Genomic DNA, 23,978 nt, shown 5'->3' with positions numbered 1-23,978 from the left:
GTCGACCTGGGACCGGACCGCAGCGACGCACGGATGCACGCCAAGACCGTAGGATCCTACGCAGTGCCGATGGGGACCGCACCGCCACTTCCCAGCAAATTAGGGACACTGTTGCTCCTGGGGTATCGGCGAGGACCATTCGCAACCGTCTCCATGAAGCTGGGCTACGGTCCCGCACACCGTTACGCCGTCTTCCGCTCACGCCCCAACATCGTGCAGCCCGCCTCCAGTGGTGTCGCGACAGGCGTGAATGGAGGGACGAATGGAGACGTGTCGTCTTCAGCGATGAGAGTCGCTTCTGCCTTGGTGCCAATGATGGTCGTATGTGTGTTTGGCGCCGTGCAGGTGAGCGCCACAATCAGGACTGCATACGACCGAGGCACAAAGGGCCAACACCCGGCATCATGGTGTGGGAAGCGATCTCCTACACTGGCCGTACACCACTGGTGATCGTCGAGGGGACACTGAATAGTGCACGGTACATCCAAACCGTCATCGAACCCATCGTTCTACCATTCCTAGACCGGCAAGGGAACTTGCTGTTCCAACAGGACAATGCACGTCCGCATGTATTCCGTGCCACCCAACGTGCTCTAGAAGGTGTAAGTCAACTACCCTGGCCAGCAAGATCTCCGGATCTGTCCCCCATTGAGCATGTTTGGGACTGGATGAAGCGTCGTCTCACGCCATCTGCACGTCCAGTACGAACGCTGGTCCAACTGAGGCTCCAGGTGGAAATGGCATGGCAAGCTGTTCCACAGGACTACATCCAGCATCTCTACGATCGTCTCCATGGGAGAATAGCAGCCTGCATTGCTGCGAAAGGTGGATATACACTGTACTAGTGCCGACATTGTGCATGCTCTGTTGCCTGTGTCTATGTGCCTGTGGTTCTGTCAGTGTGATCATGTGATGTATCTGACCCCAGGAATGTGTCAATAAAGTTTCCCCTTCCTGGGACAATGAATTCATGGTGTTCTTATTTCAATTTCTAGGAGTGTATATCCTTGTGGTTATTCCTGATATGCGGAGCGGCAGCGATCATTAAATAACAAACCACCTACATTAATACAACTTTATTATGCGAGAATATTTACATCTTATACAGTCGGCAGCACACAACAGAATGGAAAGCAATATGGCGGCGCACAGTAAGTCCGCATGGGTCAGAGAGCCTGCTGTGGCAGAAATTTATCACTCGTAGAGTCAATAGTTGCCACAGCCTGAATGGGCATCTCCCATGGAAGGTCAAAAGTTCTTCATCCACTGTGACTGACTCACTAGGCTTAAAAACGCAGGAAATTTACTAACTATCATGTTCCATACATCCCTGATAGGAGAAAATTTGTCAGTCTGTTTTCTAGCTGCTCGAGGTAGAGTATCATCAAAACGCAAGCACTTCAGTAAGCGCCTCAGTCTATGCTCCAAAAATGAAGCTTGATACATCGGATAGTTTTCTTTACTAAATATATCACATAACTGTCCTTGTTCTGTCTATGGACTCCACAGTTCAATAGAATTCCAATTGCTGACACAGTTTCTTCCCTTTCAGATCCTTTCGAATTTTTTATGAAAATATCTACAGATTATTCCCTAAGATTTCGAAGCTTTTGATTGGTACACATCAAAATGTTATCCAGGATGTTATTATCGAAGTACATGAGAAAAGTTTTACTCGTGTATCACGTTTTATCCCTTGCTTAGTTCCTTTTGGGGTTCTCATTACATTAGCAACAGACCTCCTCCTTTGATTTATGTAAGGGCTTCTCTTCCATATCATATTTGACGGGACCACCATGTCTTTTTCAAGTTGATCAATTTGTGCTTTCGGCCTGGGTTGTCTTCTTGTTGGTTGAATATCTATAAAAATATGAAAACATAACCGAACACTAGCAAACTAAGCACTCTACCGAGACACATATCCTAATATACCGCAAAATATCTGCAAAAAGTAATAAAAATCAATACTTACACTGTTCACTTTCATCCAATTCGCTGCTGCCAGAAACTACTTGATCTGGAATTTCCATGACTACATCTTCAGTTTCGCTGCTTGAGCTTTCAGATAGTTCACCACTAAACTCATTGTCTGACCTCTCAAGCAAATTTCTAATTTTGTCATCTGTCAATTTCATCTTCTTGTACATTCCGTCAAATGCCACAAAGATATTACCTTCCACTCACCACACTGTTTACCGGTTGACTGTGAGTGGTGATTGTTAACCTGCTACACCTTCAGTTATAACAATCACTATAACTCAACAATGAGTGTAGTTCAAAAGCTGTTCTTATTGTCGATTGTAGCAATTATAATTATGATAAATGTCATGTATTTATTAAATAAACTACTGAACACCACAGGGAGTCTTAGCCTAAAAACTTCGTTGGTGTCAGTTACAGACACCCCTACCCCCCCCCCCCCCCCCCCCACTCAATTGGTATGCAACTTTTAATGATCGCTTATTTAGTGATTCTATGGTGTGCAGGATATATCCAGGTTTTGATTATATTACTACATTCTAACACAGCTGCATCTAAAATTATACTTGTCATTTCCTAGTACAGGTGTCTAACTAAAAGAAATTTTTTATATTTTTCCAAATGCTCTTGCTTTACAATTAGAGTTGCACTCTACCAAAGCTACAGTTTTGTAGTTTTGGTACAGTACATACATGACGTAATAAAGGGTAGGATTACTGACAGTATTGGTAGCATTGGTAGGGAAAGAAACATAAATGAATGTGTGGAAGAGAAACTGGGAGTTGATGACTTCTCTTTGTTTTGCACATAATCAGAACTGCATATCATTCAGTGTTAGACCACTGAGTATTTTATATCCGCAGAAAATATAAATTGTGCTTTATAGGTAATAAAAATTAGTTGATCATGTAACTTCTTTGCTTTTATGTAACCAAAGCAATCACTTTTGATGTAAGTACAGTTTACATGTATAAACATAAAGGAATGATATAATTATTGTAGTTACATTGTACTCAATAGAATGTTCTTCACCATGATCAAAGGCAAGAGTTTTCTGTTATTACTGAGATGTGTGAATGTCGTTGATGAATATCAACTTGATCAAGTGTTGGAAAAATGTTTAATATGGTTCTCTTTTGTGTTTCTTTTTCTAAGTTTATATTTTTTCAGAAATTGCATTTCCTATCATTATATGATAAATCTGTATTTTTTTAAATTTTTACAATGACATCTCTCTGTTTCTCACTACATATCAACAATTTTTGGATAAAACCAGAATTAAACATTGACAGTTTCAGTTTTGCTATAACTATTGTTTGTTTGTAAGTAGACAGGAGGATAACTATGGAGAATAAAAATGTTGCATAGGTTATGTGGCCCTTTATGTGTCCTCACTCAGTTTCTAGAGGTTCACTGCTTTCAGTTCCTAGGGGAAACTAGCAATGGATTGATCACATATGCAAACAAAGTGATCAAAATCAAATGATGCCCAATGCATATACAACATATCTAACATGCAGTGTAAATGTTTATTACATTAAGTGACCAAAGCTACTAGGAAAACTACCATAGTCTATATTTACTTATGATAGTCCAAGGTAGCTTATGACACTTTTATAACTCTATTTACCATATGTTTCCTTCATTCCCTTTACAAGAGGCCGTTATAGTTTAAAATAATTTTACAGTTTAATCATCACTGACAAAAACAAAAAAGATGGATCAAGTCAATATCAGTTTGAAGAAGCTCGGAATGTGTACTGTGTGCTGACTAGTAACAAGTTTAACCCAAGCCATTTTTAATAATATCTGAAAACTGTTATGCCATTAATTATATGTACAACGTACGTTTCTCTATCCCAGGACTCAGGTCCTGGGTATGCCCTTTGGCAAAACCTACCTCCCATTAACCTGGAATTGATTGTGTCCATCCCACACATCAAATAAACAAGTTTATCGTAACAAATTTTTATGCCCATTCCATCTGCTTGTACTGTGAAATGTTCACCCCTTTGAATGCACACATTTTCCAACTAATTATACTCTATTCCCGTAAAAAATTTCATATTAATACTCCCACTTTGTATTACAAAAGCAAGTTAAATTTCCTTTCTTCACTTGAAGGTGCTCTTGTCTAATCTCATTATCAATCAACTCTGCACTGCAGACCTATTCCTCTGCAAAAGATTGGTGACTAACCTAGGAGGTAAAGATTCCTTAACTAAAGAATCCAAATGAGATAATACACCAGAAATATTGTCTTCCAATTACCTGTATGTTTATTATTATTTAATTGGCAACTCTTGTCTCTGATGTTAGGAATATGTGCTGTGTATATGATTTTTTGTTAGGAGAATTCTCAAATCTAGTACAATTTTTCAGAGGAATACTGAACGTGATTTGACAAAAGAAGAAAATATGCAGACAGTTCATTGAAGAATCAAGACTCCTGATTAAATAATAAATAGAGCCTATACTCAAGATGGTGAACAGAAGAACCTGCGTAGATGTTAAAGAAAATATAAAGTGAATTTCCTTAAATCTATAAAATATTAGAAACAAAATGTTCATTGTGAAATAGTTTAAAGAGATATTTCCTTTCACATCAGAATACTTAATGTTTCGTGCTATGTAAAAATCTTAAAAATATTATCCACGTTTTTTGAATAACATATGAGGAAATGGGTAGACAAACCATTCAAACAAACACTTTCATATTCTAGCATACTCCCATGCATATTTTATATGCATGTTTTTTTGGGGGGGGAGGGGGGAGACGTATTGAAGTATATATGGGATGAGGGATACGATCTTACATATGTATGACTCAGTACATGCGATCACACAAAAAGAATCTTTTCAATCAATACATTTTACAACAAATAAAAGTACTTCTTTACAGTTTATTTCTAGTGTAGTGAATATACAGAAAGTGTAGGCTACCAGTAAAAGGTTTGTCATCTCATCATTATTTTATTTTTGAAAAAAGATGGTACTTTGAAGTTAAAGAAAGAACTACTTATTTATTGCACACTGCAGCTTTCTGTTACACAATCTATGTAATATGTAAGGAAAGATACAAAAATTTCCAAAATGGTGAAGATTTTATTTAAATTCTTTTATTTAAATTTAGTTCTTAATATCCTGAATGCAGCAGTGTACTTAGTTTCATTGAAAATATGTTATTTAAAGAGAGATCATGAAATTGTGATCTAGACAAAGTAGACATTATGTCAGATTTCTGGATGGACAAAAGTTACTTTGATTAATTTTTACATACCTCAGTTTATCATTCTGTTATCAACTTGCAAAAGGAAAAAATATATTGACTAAAAACCTATGAAGGAAAGAAAGTTTCAAATTCTAGTGCCTTTGATAATAAATTTGAAAATAATTTAAATAACAATTTCTTCTTTGATTTTTTAAAAATTACTAATACTGGATGGCTCTGTTTGGTGAAAGAGGAACATTATTTCTGCTTCCAGTCACAACCCAACCCGTACCACACATGCAGTGAGAAACTGAAGCACAATGAAGACCGAGATAAAATTTGAGTACAAAATTTATTGCAGACTCACATGCTAACACACAGTATGCTGTACTTTATTTATGAATAATATTTTATAAAATTAGTTTATCTGTAGCATACAGTTTAATTTCCTTGTGCAGAATACTGTAATAAATGATGTTTTGAATTACATGACTATTACAAGAACATATAATGGCATAAGGGAATAAGTGCTTCACTGTAAATTGAAAGTCTGGTGATCTATATCCAGTCAGTCCTATAATTTTTTGTCACTTATAATTTGTTTCACCTAGGCAATGATTTGATAAAAGCAACTTGCATAATGGTTTCAAGGCTATTTTAAATTGTAGGGCACCTTATAGATGAGTAGTAAACTTATTTCAACAATCATGACTAGTGAAACAGTGCAATCTTCTAGCTGAGCTAGCTTTAAAATCTTAATGGCATTGTATCTCCACTCACTCTCACATAATATAGTTTATCCAATAACAACAAAGAATTGGCAAATCAAGAATGTGATGACATATACATAAAAATCAAGAATGCTATTACACATCATACATAATTTTAACAACATAGCTTCATATGGCTTTCCTTTAAGCCATACCAAAACACACTATTGATAACGGCTCTTAAACCGTAAGATATCTATAACTGTATAACTGTGAACTGTAAAATAATACAGCCCAGACAGTGACATATATCACATTCAGTTTCTGATTATATTACTTCATTCTAACATAATTACTCAGAGGAATAACAAAATTAACTGCCAGTGGGCATTGATGTAAAGCAATGTGCAAAGTTGAAAATTTGTGCCAGACTGGAATTCAAACCTGAATTTTTCAGTTTCTTGCAAACAGTCTCCTTGAAACCCTCTGCCATCCAGACAATGTCACTGACAGATCCAAATTTCCAATGTAGCCACTGATGTAGTGTCCCTGCCTATTTGCCTCACTGCTCACAGTGATCACTGATTTCCATAGCAATTCAGGCTTGTTTGTGGAACTGCTCTGAAAAGATCATTGGGCCATCTCATCCTAGATGTGTATCTGGTGTTTGTTCTTTCAGACATGTGTAAAAGAATAGATACCACATATCTTTATCCAGGGCAATACAGCCCAATGATCCTTTCAGTGTGGGTATACAAACAAGATTGGATTTTTGATGTGTCCAAAAGAGAAGACACCTCATATTCAAGGTGTTTAAAAAGTGATAGTCAATATTCAGAGATATGACAGGAATGATCATTCGAAACAAAAAAGTCAAGTAAACATGGGCCCAAACGCATACCTTACGAGCTATCTATGAGCAATTCTTGATCTTCGACACTGTGAAACAAATCTCTTCTACTGCAAGCTCTTTGCTTTCTGTGGTAGTATGGATCAAAAAAAGAAAAAAAGTCCAGTAAATATGTGCCCTAAAATACTTACCTTAAGAGCTATGAGCATTTGTTCATTTTCGCTCTTTGCAACACAACTCTTCTAATGAACAAGAACTCATGACTTTTAAGGTATGCATTTTAGAACACATATGCATTTTTTTTCTTGTTTTGGTCCATACTACCACTTCCCAATACAAGGAAAGCAAAGAGCTAGCAGTAATAGATTTGTTTCACAGTGTCGAAGATGAAGAATTGCTCGTAGCTCTTAAGGTATGCATTTTAGACACTATGTTTTGTTGACTTTTTTGTTTCGAATAATCATTCTTGTCATATTCCTGAATATTGACCAGCAGTTTTGAAACACCCTGTATACAACTAGCATAAGACAGACCGATGATACTTTCAGTGCAAATGCACAGGCAACTCTGAACAACTATGGGACTCAGTGATCACTGTGAGTAGTGAAGGTAATGGGCAGGGGCACTACATCAGCAGTGTGTGGCTAAGTTGGAAATCTGAGTCAGTTAAGGATTGTGTCCAGATGGCTGAGATGATCAGAGCAATTGTTCGCACGAACCAGAGAAATCTGGGCTCAAGTCCCAGTCCTGCTCAAATTTTCAATTTTCTCCATTGATTTATATCAATGCCTACTAACAGTTAATGTTGTTACTCCTTTTATTGATTGTCATATAAGGCTTCTGCATGAAATACGGCATCTGTTTTTTCACACATGTCCAAAAGAGCAGACACGACATATATAAATTCTAACAAAGTTGCATCTAAAATTATGCTTGTCATTTACTAGTACAGCTGTCTAACTTAAAGAAATTTATCAGGTGTTTCTTGAATTTTGACATGTGATATTGCTTTACAATATGTTTCCTTCATTCCCTTTACAAGAAATCATTGTGGTTTTGAATAATTTTACAGTCTAATCAGTGCCAGATGCACAAATGTATTAACACAATATTAGTTTGAAGAAGTCCAAAATGTAACAGATGTAACCCAAGCCATTTTAATGATATATGAAAACTAATGGGTCGTTCATCATATGTACAACATGTGTTTCCCCACCCGAGAGTTCAGAAGATCTTGGGTTTGCTCTGTAACTCCCACTACTCTGGAATTGACCATGTCAGTCCCACCCATCAATAAACCAATTTAAAAATGGCTTGAGTTACAATTGTTACTAGTCAGTACACATTACACCTTCTGGCATTATTCAAACTGATACTTAGTTGATACATTTGTATGTTTGGCATGGCAAGATGTGAATTCATTTTGTGAAGGCCTTTTTTCTGGGAGAGGGCAAAGGCAGCTGCCCTTCTATGTTCCTCACTGAATAAACCCTTAGTTTTCCCTAAAACTTGTAGAAGTAATTGGTTGCGGATCATTTGTGTGTGTTAATGAAGTGTTGACGACTACAATTTGGGACATTTTTAAAGTGCTTTTTTTTTCTTACTTGCTGTAAGGAAAGGGGGAACAGTTCCTTGAATTTTTGGTTTAAATTTTCATTACATACAAGGCTCTATAAGGTACAGTACATTTGTACTCGGATTTGGAAAGGCTGAACTTTGTACCGGTATCTGGAATGAGAAATCATGATGTCATTGGTGATATGATGATAACTGGGTGATGAAGATACTAAGAAAATGTGGACAACAAATGTGGTACATGGTTCTTAGGGCTGCATACAGCTTTTGCTGTATATGTGTCAGGGGTGGATTCTAGGTCCTCTTTAGGTTCATCTGCTGTGATATCTGCATCAACCTGCTTAATGTATGTAGTGAGGATTAGTAGGACTCGTTCCACATCATTACGAAATATCGTACTCATGATCCATGGAACTAGTATTAATCTAATCTAATCTAATCTTGATGTTTGTGCTTGTTAGGGATGTGGAGAATTAAGAGACAGGACTAAATGTTTTTGCACATAATTTATGATAGGAGAAAGTGGAAATAAGGACTTAAGGAAGTTCTGGATTATAGAATCTTTTAGGAGCATAGGGTTGGATGTGTTTAGGTTGGGGGCATATTTTCTTATTTCAGAATATGGGAGTTTGGGGTTTTGGAATATAGTATCAGGTCAGAATCATATAAAAGTGTGGTTTGTGATGTACTACAATGAAATTTCATGTATTCATATGCATGCATTTTACACAGCAGCTTAGAGCAATGTCATTCTTGGGGTTATATTTGGGATTAGGTTGTGTGTGGTTGTTGACTGGGCTGTTGTGTGGGTTTTGCTGCAGTGGGACGTCTCATGTGAAGTGTGGTCAGTGCCATAAGATGCTGATGATGTTAGTTCAGTTAAGTTTGATACTGATAAGACTAGTACTACCGCATGTGACTTTTTATGCTGTGCCCTGGTGCAGTTTTATTGTTGCAGTTGGTGAATACAAGCCGGAGTCCAGTTAATACAAACAAAATGTTTGGGTGTTACAATTGGAGAAGTCACTGTAAGAAGGGAGTCAGAAGAAAAACTGTGAAAAAAAGACAGGTATAATGTGTATGGGATGAGGGATATATGGAGTGCAACATGGCAACATATAGATGACTATTGTTGTTGATTTAGTCACTTAGCAGAGACACTGCTGATAGTGATAATGAAAATGATGCAGCTGAAATTCACCATTTAAGTGTCTGGGTGAGTTTGTTAAGGCTGAAGCCATGCCATTTAGGATAGCAGATGTTATGCAATTGACTGTACTAGAGCATGCTAAAATTAATGCCTCCAGATTTTTTATGTGAAAACTCCTAAAGATATTTAAATAAAACAAATGTTATTAACATTGTACATCATTATTCTACATGGCTACATATTTGCAGCCCTCTGCCAGTAGTAGGCTCTGAATTGTAGCATGTAACATCATGGTGTGTAACGTAACTATGTCAGTACATGGTAACAGCATGCTGTAATTGAGTTTAGAATTTGAAGACTTTTTCCACACTTGGAGCACCCTGTCCTTCAGCAGGACAATGCCACACTATACATGAGCACTGCGATATCTCCAACAGCCGACGTCTTGGGTTCACTGTCATCAATCATTCTCCATAGAGTTCTGACTTCGCCCCATCCAATTTTCATGTTGTTGTTGTTGTGGTCCTCAGTCAAAAGACTGGTTTGATGCAGCTGTCCATGCTACTCCATCCTGTACAAGCCTCATCATCTCCAATGTCTCTAAATCTGATTACTGCAGTCATGCTTCCAAAACTGAAAAGAACACTTTCAAGGACTTCACTTTGATAGTAACAAACTGGTACAAGCAGAGGACAGGTTGTAGCTCTGTCAACAGAGTGAAACATTCTACAGTGATGGTATCAACAAACTGGTCTCTTGTTGGGAGAAATGGGTTCATTTCCAGGGTAACTATGTTTGGAAAGAAGTACCTATACAGATGTTATGAATAATGGTGTAGAATGTTAACAACATTTGTTTTATTTAAACAAACTTCAAGAGTTTTTACATAATAAATTCAGGGCAATACATTTCAGCACACCCTTGAAATAAAAACAATGGCATTGAAGGTAATTCAGATAACTGTAGTAACACTGGTGATATCACAATAGAAAGCTCAGATCTTTGTTTGTGTTAAAAAAAAAAAAAGAAACAGTTATGTATGTGGAACCTAACTGAATCGTGAACAGAAATTTAGAGTAGCTCAAAATTTAGTATTGCATTATTAGATGACAGGGCTGTACTGAGAGTATTAGTGTGGAGTAGAAGGCAAGGGTTGCCACAGTCCCACCATCATACCATGAATTGAGGCCAGATCATGATTCTGAATGGGAAAGAAGAGGAATGATGGGGAGACCTGATGCAAGGAAAGTTAGAAAAGACAAGGAATGATATATATCAGGGTGGAGTTAATTGTCTGGGAAAGGAAGACTGTTGAATATGTCTTGGAAGAGAATACAGGAAGTATTTAGTTGTAGAGTTGCTGTATATTCAGCATGAATGGTTAATAGAGGTGAAATGATGGTATTACCATTCATGATAAGTACGCTGAGGTTCAAATCATGGGCATACAGAAGGGGGCAGGATGGGTTTAGTGTTCAGACTACCTCTGAAATATTCTAAGTATATGGCACAGGCATCTACACATACATCTACATTTATACTCCGCAAGCCACCCAACGATGTTTGGTGGAGGGCTCCTTACATGCCAGTCATTACTTCCCTTTCCTGTTCCAGTTGTGTATGGGAAGAACGACTGCCAGAAAGCCACAGTGTGTGCTCAAATCTCTCTAATTTTACATTCATGATCTCCTCTGGATGTATAAGTAGGGGGAAGAAATATATTCGATACCTCATCCAGAAATGCACCCTCACGAAACCTGGACAGGAAGCTACACCGCGATGCAGAGCGCTCCTCTTGCAGAGTCTGCCACTTCAGTTTGCTAAACATATCCGTAACGCTATCACTCTTTCCAAATAACCCTGTGATGAAACGCGTCGCTATTCTTTGAATATTCTCTATCCCCTCTGTCAACACGACCTGGTATGGATCCCACAATGATGAGCAATACTCAAGTATAGGTCGAACAAGTGTTTTGTAAGCCACCTCCTTTGTTGGTGGACTACATTTTCTAAGGACTATCCCAATGAATATCAACCTGCCACCCGCCTTACAAACAATTAATTTTATATGATCATTCCACTTCAAATCGTTCCATACGCATACTCCCAGATATTTTACAGAAGTGACTGCTACCAGTGTTTGTTCCGATATCATATAATCATACAATAAAGGATCCTTCTTTCTATGTATTCGCAATACATTACATTTGTCTATGTTAAGGGTCAGTTGCCACTCCCTGCACCAAGTGCCTATCTACTGCAGATTCTATGCATTTTGCTGCAATTTTCTAACTTCTCTGTATACTACAGCATCATCCACAAAAAGCCACATGGAACTTCTGATACTATCTACTAGGTCATTTATATATATTGTGAAAAGCAATAGTCCCATAGCACTCCCCTGCAGCACACCAAAGGGTACTTTGGCATCTGCAGATGTCTCTCCATTGAGAACAACATGCTGTGTTCTATTTGCTAAAAACTCTTCAATCCAGCCACACAGCTGGTCTGATACTCCGTACTTTGTTTATCAGGTGACAGTGCGGAACTATATCGAACACCTTCCAGAAGTCAAGGAAAATGACATCTACCTCGGAGCCTGTATCTAATATTTTCTGCATCTCACGAACAAATTAAGCCAGTTGGGTCTCACACGATCGCTGTTTTCGGAATCCATGTTCATTCCTACAGAGTAGATTCTGGGTTTCCAGAAATGACATGATACGTGAGCAGAAAACATATTCTAAAATTCTACAACAGATCTATATCAGAGATATAGGCCTATAGTTTTGCGCATCTGCTTGACGACCCTTCTTGAAAACTGGAACTACCTGTGCTCTTTTCCAATCATCTACATTGGCCTATGTGCAGTATGGCATGTTGAATCCCTGGATCCCTTGTGTTCCCATACTTACTGTATTTTGCACAGCTTCTAATACATTCCTTACACAGTTAGTTCCTTACAGCCATGATATTCCCTGAACTGACGCACAGGGTGGCTCATTCTGGAGAAGCTGTTTAAAGGAAAAGTACCATAAATTTTTCTGTAACATTGGTTAAAAAAGGGTTCATTCTGTCAGGTCTGAGTGAAGCTATTAAATAAAAGAAGTTCTTGGTTAAATTGCTTCTGATGTAGTGTTACTTTAGTAATATGCATTCTACTACAAAGTCTGCCCTAACACATAGTTCCTGATGTGAAAGGGTATACTTGCTCATATTTTTTACTATTCTGTTCATTCTCTCTCTAGTGTAGAACTGGTGACCTTCTGTCCAAAGTATCATAAATATTATGAGTTAGTAAACAGTAAGAAACTTGAGACTATGGTCATCAGTTTACTATTCTCACACAGTAATGAACAGTTACCCAATACTCAGTAATCTGAAGTTCCTGAAATGTGACTACATATCACGCATGCCATGTGGAATTCTGAGGCCCATCGGAAGAAAGTCACAGTTTTTGCAAAAATCCAGAAATTTCAGAAACATAATTTACAACAGACCTTATCAGTTTCCAAACCACTAATTATCTGAGCAAGAGAAAATTACAACATTTTTACGAAATTAATTGTGCACAGAACAACAGGTCATCACAATACTAAACCTCGGTCATGACTCTTTGAGATGAGCGAACGCAAATTTCTCCTGCTTCCAAAGAAGACTGGTTTCCTCTCTGAAAGGTTGTAATAAATTAGGGGCAGTCAAATGAAAGCAAGACAAATGGTAAACAGTAAGTAAACTATTTATTGTCATATTTCAAATGTAATTGCAATAACTGTTAATACATTTACCCCAGTGGGAGGCGAGATGGTCAACGCCTTCCTGGTAAAATATTTTTCGAAGTCTATAGAACTGTGATTGTACCCGGGTGTGCACCTCTTCAAACAAATGGCTCTGAGCACTATGGGACTTAACTTCTGAGGTCATCAGTCCCCTAGAACTTAGAACTACATAAACCTAACTAACCTAAGGACATCACACACATCCATGCCCAAGGCAGGATTCGAACCTGCAACCATAGCGGTTCCAGACTGAAGCGCCTAGAACCGCTCGGCCACTCAGGTTGGTGCACTTATTCATCTGAAGCAAATCGACAGGCATGAATGTCTTTCTTCAGTGCTACAAAAATACAGAAATCGCATGGGGAGAGATTGGGACTGAATGGAGGATGGGCAGGCCACAAGTTACCAAAGTTGTTTTGACTACACTACAGGAGTTTCACTGGGATGCTCTTACACATTCTCCATTCACTCTCTATCTCTCCCCGTGTGGTTTGCATATTTTTGGAGGCCTGAAGAAACACATTTCTGCCCTTCAATTTTCTTTGGATGAAGACGTGTGCGGACGGATACTGTCATGGTTCTGTCAGCAACCAAAAACATTTCTCCATAAGAGCACTTACCGTCTTGTCTCATAGTGAGATAAATGTATTAACAGCTACTTCTGAAATAACAAACAGTTTCCTTATTTTTATTCCATCTGTTCCGTTTTCATTTGATTGCTTTTCTAGATAGCACAATTATTTTCTTGCTTAATGAATTCGCAACTCTGAATTTCATCTACTGGTATGTATTTCCCCAACTTTATGTTTTTCAAAAAGGAAATAAATTGGAAACAACCCCAGCTTTACCTGTCTTGAGGATAGAAGTAAATATGTAGTTCCCAGACTTCTTAAAATGGTTATTTTCCAATAAGTATTTCATCTATGTAGTCTATATGACACATTGTAAGATTACACTACTGGTATGTTTTTCACATGCTCATCCATCTATTTTTAACAAGAGTCATACTGTCACATAAGAGATGTGTGAGAAAAGTAATGTGACTGGTAATGCAGTGAGCGATCTGGCAATGCTGTGTTGTTCTGCTTCTGTAGATTGGTGTATACGTCCCTTATAGATGCTCAGTCCCGGTTTCAGCTCCATACAGCCTTCATGTGATTTTTGAGAGCGCTATCAGTGAAACTGCGTTTTTATTTTGTGTTACAAAAATGGAACAACGGACTTTAGAGCAGCATTATACGATGAAGTTTTGTGTTAAACTTGGGGAATCCTTGAGTGTGAGCTTTGGAAAGTTGAAACAGCCCTATGGAGAACATTCCTTATAAAGAGAACATGTTTTTCGCTGGCACAAATCATTCTGGAAGGCTGAGAACGCATTGAAAATGAACTTCGCTCAGGGAGATCTTCAACTCCAAAAACCGACAAAAACGTCGAACTTGTGCATGCTCTTATGAGATCAGACCGACTTTTAACAATAAGGATGATAGGTGACCTGTTAAATTCAAATACTTTCACCATACATAAATTTTTGACCAAAGTTTGGCACGTGAGACAGATTTGTGCCAAAATGGTCCCGAAAAACCTCACAACTGAGCAGAAGGACTGTCGAAGAAATGTGTTCATTGATCTTCTTGAGAGGACTGCCAATGATAACGAATGCTACAGTCTTGTGATACACAATTACACTCCGATGCACCACTGCAGGCTTACTGTAACCCTTGGACCTTCACATTGACGATGAAATACAGAAATTGAAATGGGATTGAATATACAAAAATTACAATGCCAGCTTATGTCTACGGGGTGTAATGCTTCAAACAGTCTCTGCTTGAACCTTACCTGGGAGTCCAGTAGTAGTTTCCGATGCACCACTGCAGGTTTACTACTATAACCCTTGGACCTTCACATTGACGATGAAACACAGAAATATCACCAGGATTGAGTACAAAAAGGCACAATGCCGACTTCTGTCCAGGGGGAATAACGCTTCAAACAGAGTGTCCTTTGAAACTTTCCTAGGAATCCAGTATTAGATTCTGATGCATCACTGCTGCTTTACTGTAAACCTTCTACCTTCATACTGACAATGAAACACAGAAATTCCATCGGAACTGAATACAAAATATCACACTGCCGACTTCTCTCCAGGGGGAGTAATGCTTCGAACAGAACGTGCTTTTTCCTGGAAGTACAATAGTAGATTTCGATGCACCACTGCATGATTACTGTTACCCTAGGACCTTCACATTGATGATGAAACACAGAAATTGCATCGGGATTGAATACAAAAAGCACAACGCCTGCTTCTGGCAAGGGGGAGTAACGCTTCAAACAGCTGTGCTTTGAACATTTATTGGGAGTCCAGTAGTACATTCTGATGCACCACAGCAGGCTCACTGTAACCCTTCAGCGTTCACTTTGACGATGAAACTCAGAAATTGTATCGGGATTGAGTACAAAAAGAACAATCCCGAATTCCATCCAGAGTGAGTAACGCTTCAAACAGTATGTGCTTTGGACCTTTCCTGGGAGTCCAGTATTAGATTACGATGCACCATTGCTCCACTAATGTAACCCTTGTCCCTTCACATTGACGATGAATAATAGATATTGCATCAGGATTGAATATAAAATGCACAATGTTGACTTCCGTCCAGAGTGAGTAATGCTTTAAATAGTCTGTGCTTTGAACCTTTCCTGGGAGTCCAGTAGTACAAAATGGTTCAAATGGCTCTGAGCACTATGCGACTTAACTTCTGAGGTCATCAGTCGCCTAGAACTTAGAACTAATTAAACCTAACTAACCTAAGGACATCACACACATCCATGCCCGTGGCAGGATTCGAACCTGCGACCGTTGTGGTCGCTTGGCTCCAGACTGTAGCACCTAGAAACGCACTGCCACTCCGGCCGGCTCCAGTAGTACATTCTGATGCACCACTGCAGGCTTACTGTAAACCTTGGACCTTCACATTGACAATGAAACACAGAAATTGCATCGGGAATGAATACAAAAGGCACATTGAAAACTTATTCCAGGAGGAGTCACATTTCAAACAGTCTGTGATTTGAACCATTCCTGGGAGCCCAGTAGTAGATTCCGATGCACCACTGTAGGCTTACGGTAACCCTTGGACCTTAACATTGACGATGAAACACACAAATTGTATCTAGATTGAATTCAAAAGGCACAGTGCCGACTTCCGTCCAGAGTGAGTAACGCAACAAACAGTATGTGCTTGATCCTTTCCTGGTAGTCCAGTAATAGATTCTGATGCACCATTGCAACATTACTGTAACTCTTGGACCTTCACATTGATGATGAAACACAGAAATTGTATCGTGATTGAATACAAAATGCACAATACACACTTGTGTCCAAGGGGGGGGGGGAGGGGGGAATTCTAAATTCAACACATTAATCTGTCAAAATAGTAAATTAATTAATATTAATCAATATAATAAAAAATATTTCAACCATATGGTCCTTTCGTACTAATATGGATTAATAATCTTAAGATAGATATCAACCTGGCTCACGCCGGGTTAACGCTTCAAACAGTCTGTGTTAAAAACAATCCTGGAAGACCAGTATTAGATTGTGATTCACCACAACATGTTTATTGTAACCCTTAAACCTTCACATTGACAATGAAACACAGGAATGGCATCGGGATTGAATATAAAATGCACAATGACTACTTCTGTCCAGGGGAAATAACGATTCATACAGTCTGTGATATGAAACTTTCCTGGGGGCCAGCATTACATTCTGATGCACCACAGCAGGCTTACTGTACCCCTTGGACGCTCACACTGACGATGTAACACAGAAATTGCATCCGGATTGATTGCAAAAGGCTCAATGCCGACTTCTGTCCAGGGGGAGTAACGTTTCAAACAGTCTGTGCTTTTTCCTGGGGGTACAATACTAGATTTCTGTGCGCCACTGCAGGTTAACTCTTGCCCTTTGACCTTCACATTGACGGTGAAACACACAAATTGCATCGCGATTGAATACAAAAGGCACAATGCCGGCTTCTGTAAACGGGGAGTAACGCTTCAAGCAGTCTGTGCTTTGAACCTTTCCTGGGAGTCCAGTAGCAGATTCTGATGCACCACTGCAGGTTTACTGTAATCCATGGACCTTCTTACTGACGATAAATCACAGAGGTGGCATCGTGAATGTACAGAAAAAGCACAATGCCGACTACTGTCCAGGGGGATAGATGCTTCAAATAGTAGGTGCTTTGAACCTTTCCTGTGAGTCCTGTGAGTGTATTAGAATCTGATGCACCTCTGCAGCTTTACTGTAACCCTTGGAATTTCACATTGACGATGAAACACAAAAATTGCATTAGGGTTGAATACAAAAGGCACAATACACACTTGTGTCCAGGGGGAGTAACGCTTCAAACAGTCTGTGTTAGAAACTTTCCTGTTAGACCAGTATTAGATTATGATTAACCATGACATGTTTACTGTAACCCTTGGGCCTTCATATTGACTTTGAAACATGGAAATTGAATCGGGATTGAATACAAAATGCACAATGACGACTTCTCTCCAGGTGGAGTAACGCTTCATACAGTCTGTGATATGAAAATTTCGTGGTAGACCAGTATTAGATTCCGATGCACCACAGCAGGTTTACTGTGTCCCTTGGACTTTCACACTGACGATGTAACACATAAATTTCATCGAAATTGAATGCAAAAGGCACAATGCCGACTTCTGTTCAGGGGGAGTAACGCTCCAAAACGTCTGTGCTTTTTCCTGGGAGTACAATAGTGGATTCCTGGGCACCACCGCAAATTTACTGTAACCCTTGGACGTTCACACTAATGATGAAACAAAGATATTGGATCTGGATTGAATACAAAAGGCACAACGCACACATGTGTCCAGGGGGAGTATCGTTTCTAACAGACTGTGCCTTTTCCTCGGAGTACAATAGTACATTTCGATGCACCACTGCAGCTTTACTGTTACCCTTGGACACTCACATTGACAATGAAAGACACAAACTGCATCCGGATTGAATACAAAAGGCACAATGGCAACTTTTGTCCAGGGGGAGTAACGCTTCAAACAGTCTGTGCTTTGAGCCATACCTGGGAGTCCAGTAGTAGATTCCAATGCACCACTGCAGGCTTACTGTAACTGTTGGACCTTCACATTGATGATGAAACACAGAAATTGCATCGGGATTGCATACTAAAGGTACAATGGTGCCTTCTGTCCAGGGGGAGTAACGCCTCAAACAGTCTGTGTTTTGTACCTTACCAGGGAGTCTAGTAGTAGATTCCGATGCACCCCTTCAGGTTTACCATAACTCTTGGACCTTCGTATTGACGATTAAAGACATTTTATTGTTCAATCACAATGAACTGTAAGAGAAATTAAGTTTTTATGGGATAGCTTGTTCAGCACATGCCAGGTTTAGTTCCTACTTATGAATCAGGATGAAGAATGTTACACTAGGCCAGGTGAGTGATACAAAGAGGGACACAGGTTTCCAGCATGCTGGGTTGTTGAAGGGCCAGCAACTTGTGATACCATTTCAATATGACAAACAGCTAAAGTTGCAAAATGCTCTTTTAGTTACTCGATGGTGACCAGTTTCAGGTTTTTATTGATAACCCATTCTTAGATCATCCATCCAAGCACAACAAATATTATTCCTCACAGCAAGAAATCATGACAGTTATTAGCAAAGTTGAGTACAGTGCAAATGACCATGAAACGTATCCAGTTTTGTGATCACTTTCATTGTACTCTGTGCATACTGATTGTAATGGAGTTTCGGTGTGTGGAGTAACATTTATTCTGATTGGATGGATGATTTGAGGATGGGATATGAAGAAAAACTCAAAACTAGACACGATCAAGTAATAGAAAGAGATATTTTCCAACTTTTGTTACTTGTCATTTTGAAATTGCAAAGAGGGACACCATATCACCTTCATGGGGAGAAATTACACTGATTAATCCAAAGAGTTATATTTTGGGCCCATTGCTGTTCATGTCTAATGTTAGTGATCGATCACTTTCTCCTAGGATAACTCTCCACTTAGGCAAAAAGTATTCACTACACAAAACGAAGTAATTAGAATTAATTATGGTGTCAACACATATAAATCTTCCAGGAATCTGTTAAGCGATATGGAATATTAAACACATCCTTGCAGCACATTTATTCACTCATTAAATTCATTTTCAACACATTGTAGTTTGAAAGTAACAGAGATATTCGCCAATACAACACTAGAATAAAAAGTGATCTGCACTTAACTTTGGTGAATCTAACTGTGCCACAGAAAGGAATGCAATTATCAGCTATAAAACTCTTTGATATCCTATCCAAAGATATAAAATATCTGACAGATAGCATAAGTGTTCTCAGATATACAGGGTGGTCCATTGATAGTGACTGGGCCAAATATCACACGAAATAAGCATCAAATGAAAAAACTACAAAGAACTAAACTCATCTACCTTGAAGGGGGAAACCAGATGGAGCTATGGTTGGCTCGCTAGATGGCGCCACCATAGGTCAAACGGATATCATCTGCATTTTTTAAAATAGGAACCCCCATTTTTATTACATATGCATGTAGTACATAAAGAAATATGAATGTTTTAGTGGTATTCATTTCTAGAATAGAAGTAGAGGAAACAATTTCAGTTTATATTGACACTTGATATACCTGTTGTTATGAAGTAAGTGCTGAAATAGTTTTATGGCAGCATATTTCAAACGTTTCTGAGCTGTTGTAAGCTTTAGCTGTCAGTAATAAAGTTGTACTGTTTCTTTTGGTGATGCAGATCTGAGTATTAATATTCATTTCAAACAGTGATGGATTACTTAAGACAGATGTCATTAGTGAATATATGTTAGGAGAGATACCAAGTAAATGGCAGTTTGTGATGATGGCATATTATATTCACCATTTGCATTTGTGTAATAAACACTTTTATTCTTAAAATATAGCTCTGTGTGTCATGAGTGCAGAAAATCAAAGGTTGTTTATTAAAATACATGGCCAATGCACTTTGTTAATTTGGAAACAGTATACACTACCTGACAAAATGTGTAAAGCACCCAGAATGCTAGAAAAAAACAAAATGAAACTTCATGGATTGATACAGTATGTATTTTAGCTATTACAGTATCAATTCAAATTGGTATAGAACTTGGCAGTATGATGTCATATCTCTTCTGGCCTGCATGCATGCACTGACTATGTTTGGAATAATGCCATAAAAACTGTTATATCATCTCCCGAGGCAAGCTGGACAACAGTCGTGACTAGCCTTTGGTATCTTTGATACTGGAACTGGGATGGAACTGATGTCCATGCTGTTCGCACACTTGTTCTGTTGGGGTAGATCTGGAATCTTGCTGGCCAAAAGAGCAGCCTACCTCAGCATCATGCAGGCAGTTCATAGAGACATGTACCATGTCTGAGTGATGAGTGTCCTGTTGAAAATTGGCACCACAAAAGTGTTGCCTAAGAAGTAACATATGAAGAGGCACTAAGTTCTTGATGAAATATTGTGACATCAGAATTCCTTCACTGACTACCAGCTGTAATCAAAAGTCATACCTAATGGCTCCCCAGACAGTGATGCCAGGAATTACACTGCTGTGGCTCTATAAAACATTGAGAGAATGTGACCTCTCTCCAGGTTGCCACCATATTCACTAACAGTGATCATCTAGGTTAGTGGAGAACCACAATTCATTGTTGAACACAATGCAATGCCATTCATCAGTGCTCCAGGCTTCCTGCACACAGCATCATTCCAAATTCAGATGTTTGTGTTGTGATGATTACTGACAGCGTAAAAATGGGACAGTAATTGCCTAGTCCAGCTGCTACTAGTCTCTGATCAATGGTGCAGGATAACACAGGATGGTGCAGGTAGGCCCTTGCTTGTTCTCAAATGGCAGGTGCAGATGTGACAGGGTTATAAAGTTATTCACGTACAATATGGCGATACACCCTTGTGGTGGTTAAATGTGGTTGACAGGAACCTTGATGATGAGTATGCACTCCCTTACAATCCTATGCAGTCCAACAATGGCCCATTGCCACAGCCAAATGCCCCAAAAATCTGGATAATGTTCAGCTTACTGTGCTGGCTGAAAGAGAACCCACAATGAGATCACATTCTAACTCCGTCAGGTGCTAATAATTCTGTCTTATGTAAGTGGCATCTCCATGGTCTTTCACAGTAATAACTAAACATCTGATGCTGTTCACTCCACATATATATCCTAGCAGCCTAGGTAACAACACTGAATCTGACAAAACTAATGCACTCTGTTGGCCGTTCTGCCTGTTACAGAGAACTACAACCCTAATCACTTACATAACTGCCAATGGTGTTTGCGCATATGAAATTACATCTATATTTGACCGTATCCTCTGGGTGCTTCACTTTTGTTTGATCAGACTGGGTATTTGGTCGACTGCCACTTTATTTATTTCAAGCTGAATTGAGATCTGTGTTACTGTGGTCACATCACTGGATTCATATTTAGTAGAGGTGCAGTTCATATGCCAGCCATTCTAAGCTAGTTTAGGTTTATCTAACTTACTTTCAGGGTGTGTCAAGATATTCCTTTCAATGAGGCAAATGCTCATTCCTCCTTTCTTTTTGTCCTGCCTAGCATGCATGTCCAATGACATTTATGTTGTTAGACATTAACCTATAGTGATCTTTTTTATTTCTTGTTGTTTTTTGTTGTATTATTAGAATCTGCAAAATAAATCATCTTGCTTGGAACTTCAATGTTACCATTCACAGATCAGTTTATAAATTTAATTTGTGGAAACAGTGTTACTGTAGTCTTACAATAAAATATTCATAATGCAATTCAGTAGCAATTCTCTGGCAAATTATTTCTACGTAGTTTGTCAGGGAAGAAGTGACAGTAAAGTAAACATCATTCAGGTAGTTGTCTGACTGGATATAGTCACTATGATTCACAGTAAAATGAAGAAGAAAGATGATTTAGAAGTGTATTGAGCCTCAAATGTTGTCTACCATAATTATTACACTGCTTATCAGCCTCCTGTTCTATGAAATAGAGCTTAAAAACTTAATGCATATTTCTATAACTTATCCTCCTTTGGCTTGCATTAGCCAAATTCCTTCTTAAGCTATGCTAGTTTGAATAAACTAGGAAACCTTAATAACCAAAAATTTTTCAAAATTGGGTTCTAAATATTGTGAACACCCATTCCTACTTTTGCTCACCAGGCAATAGGAGCACTTGTTTGAAAATGGAAGAGCACATATTCAGTTAGCTTTTGTAAGTGGATTTAAATAAAAAATAAGACAAAACCTTAGAATTTATTGGAAAAATAATACACGGTTCCATAATTGCATGAGCTTATTTATGTCAGAATTACGTAAAACAGATTTAAGAGATAGTTATTCACACAGAAATAACATGTGTACCATCTCCATTCACTATTCACTGCATCACAAAATTTGTGATTCCAGTTGAAACACAAATAACACATAAGCCATTGTTCTCCACTGAAATTGACAGAAAACTTCTTATGGCAAAGTGCACAGATAGCATCCACAGAATCGTCATCAGGTCCAGATTGATATCATCTTTGGTGTCTGTTTGTGAAGGTTCGCTAGCCACATCATTGTCAGAACTAGAGATTTTATACTTTCTTTTAAATTTCCTGTAAGTGTTGGTGGTCTGGTACTGAGTGCCATGGGTTTATTATCCACACTAGATGGCATTTAACTCGATGACCACTAGAGGTCTCTGCAGCAGTCGCACCGTAAGCCGTATCTGTACGTGTTCCTGGCCCGACTCTAATGTGAGTGCACCACTGTCGAGCCCGTGGTCCCAGCGGCCAATATAAACAAAAACTGTTGTGTATTTAGGTGGCTTCCTTTCACTTAGTGAGGCAGCCTGGTATATGCCTTGAGTCGGTTGATATCTCGCTTACAGACATCGTGTTAATGTTGCGTGTGCTTACTTCCCATTTACAAGTGGGCATTGCTTTGATTTTGTGAGTTTATCTCTTGTGACCCCATTGCTTACTACTTTGTTCTTGATCTTGGTGTCTTGCTTTGTTGTCTGTCATCGTGTTTGTCCTTCTATTCCCGTTCGTACATGTTCTTTGTTCCTGGGCCATTCCCGTTTGTCCTGCTGCGTTTTTGTTAGCTGCAACCCCCCAACCGTTCCTGTCACAGTACAACAGGTGGCATTACTCTTTCATGTTGCTCCATATCTTGAAGCATCATTCGAACTGTTTGTGCCTTTAGAAGCATAAAAGAACTCCAACTTTTTCTTATAAGAAAAACTAGTCAACACCATACTCTCAGGACCTTTTATTTTTGAGACACTGGTTGAAATCTTGGTACAGCTTTTACATCTTTGGGAAAGTTTATAGGATATAGTGATGGCATCAAATGTGGAATGTGACATGATTTGAGGCTGATCTTCACAAATAGACTGAAACTGGCTCTCAGTGCAATGTGATACAGGCCTAAGTCCTAGATCAACTGTGACTGTATTTGCAAGTAGTTAAGGCCCACATTGATCTTCATAAATAGGCTTTGGTTGGTTATCATTCAGTTCATGAATAGAGTCAGCTTCAGTAAATACTGAGTCATTACAAGGACAGATACCAGTGACATGAAAACCACTCAGTGCATTAATCACAATTGCTGCTCTAACGCA

The sequence above is a fragment of the Schistocerca serialis genome, chromosome 3 (assembly GCF_023864345.2).
Source record: "Schistocerca serialis cubense isolate TAMUIC-IGC-003099 chromosome 3, iqSchSeri2.2, whole genome shotgun sequence".
NCBI lineage: Eukaryota > Metazoa > Arthropoda > Insecta > Orthoptera > Acrididae > Schistocerca > Schistocerca serialis.
This window is presented reverse-complemented; position numbering follows the sequence as displayed.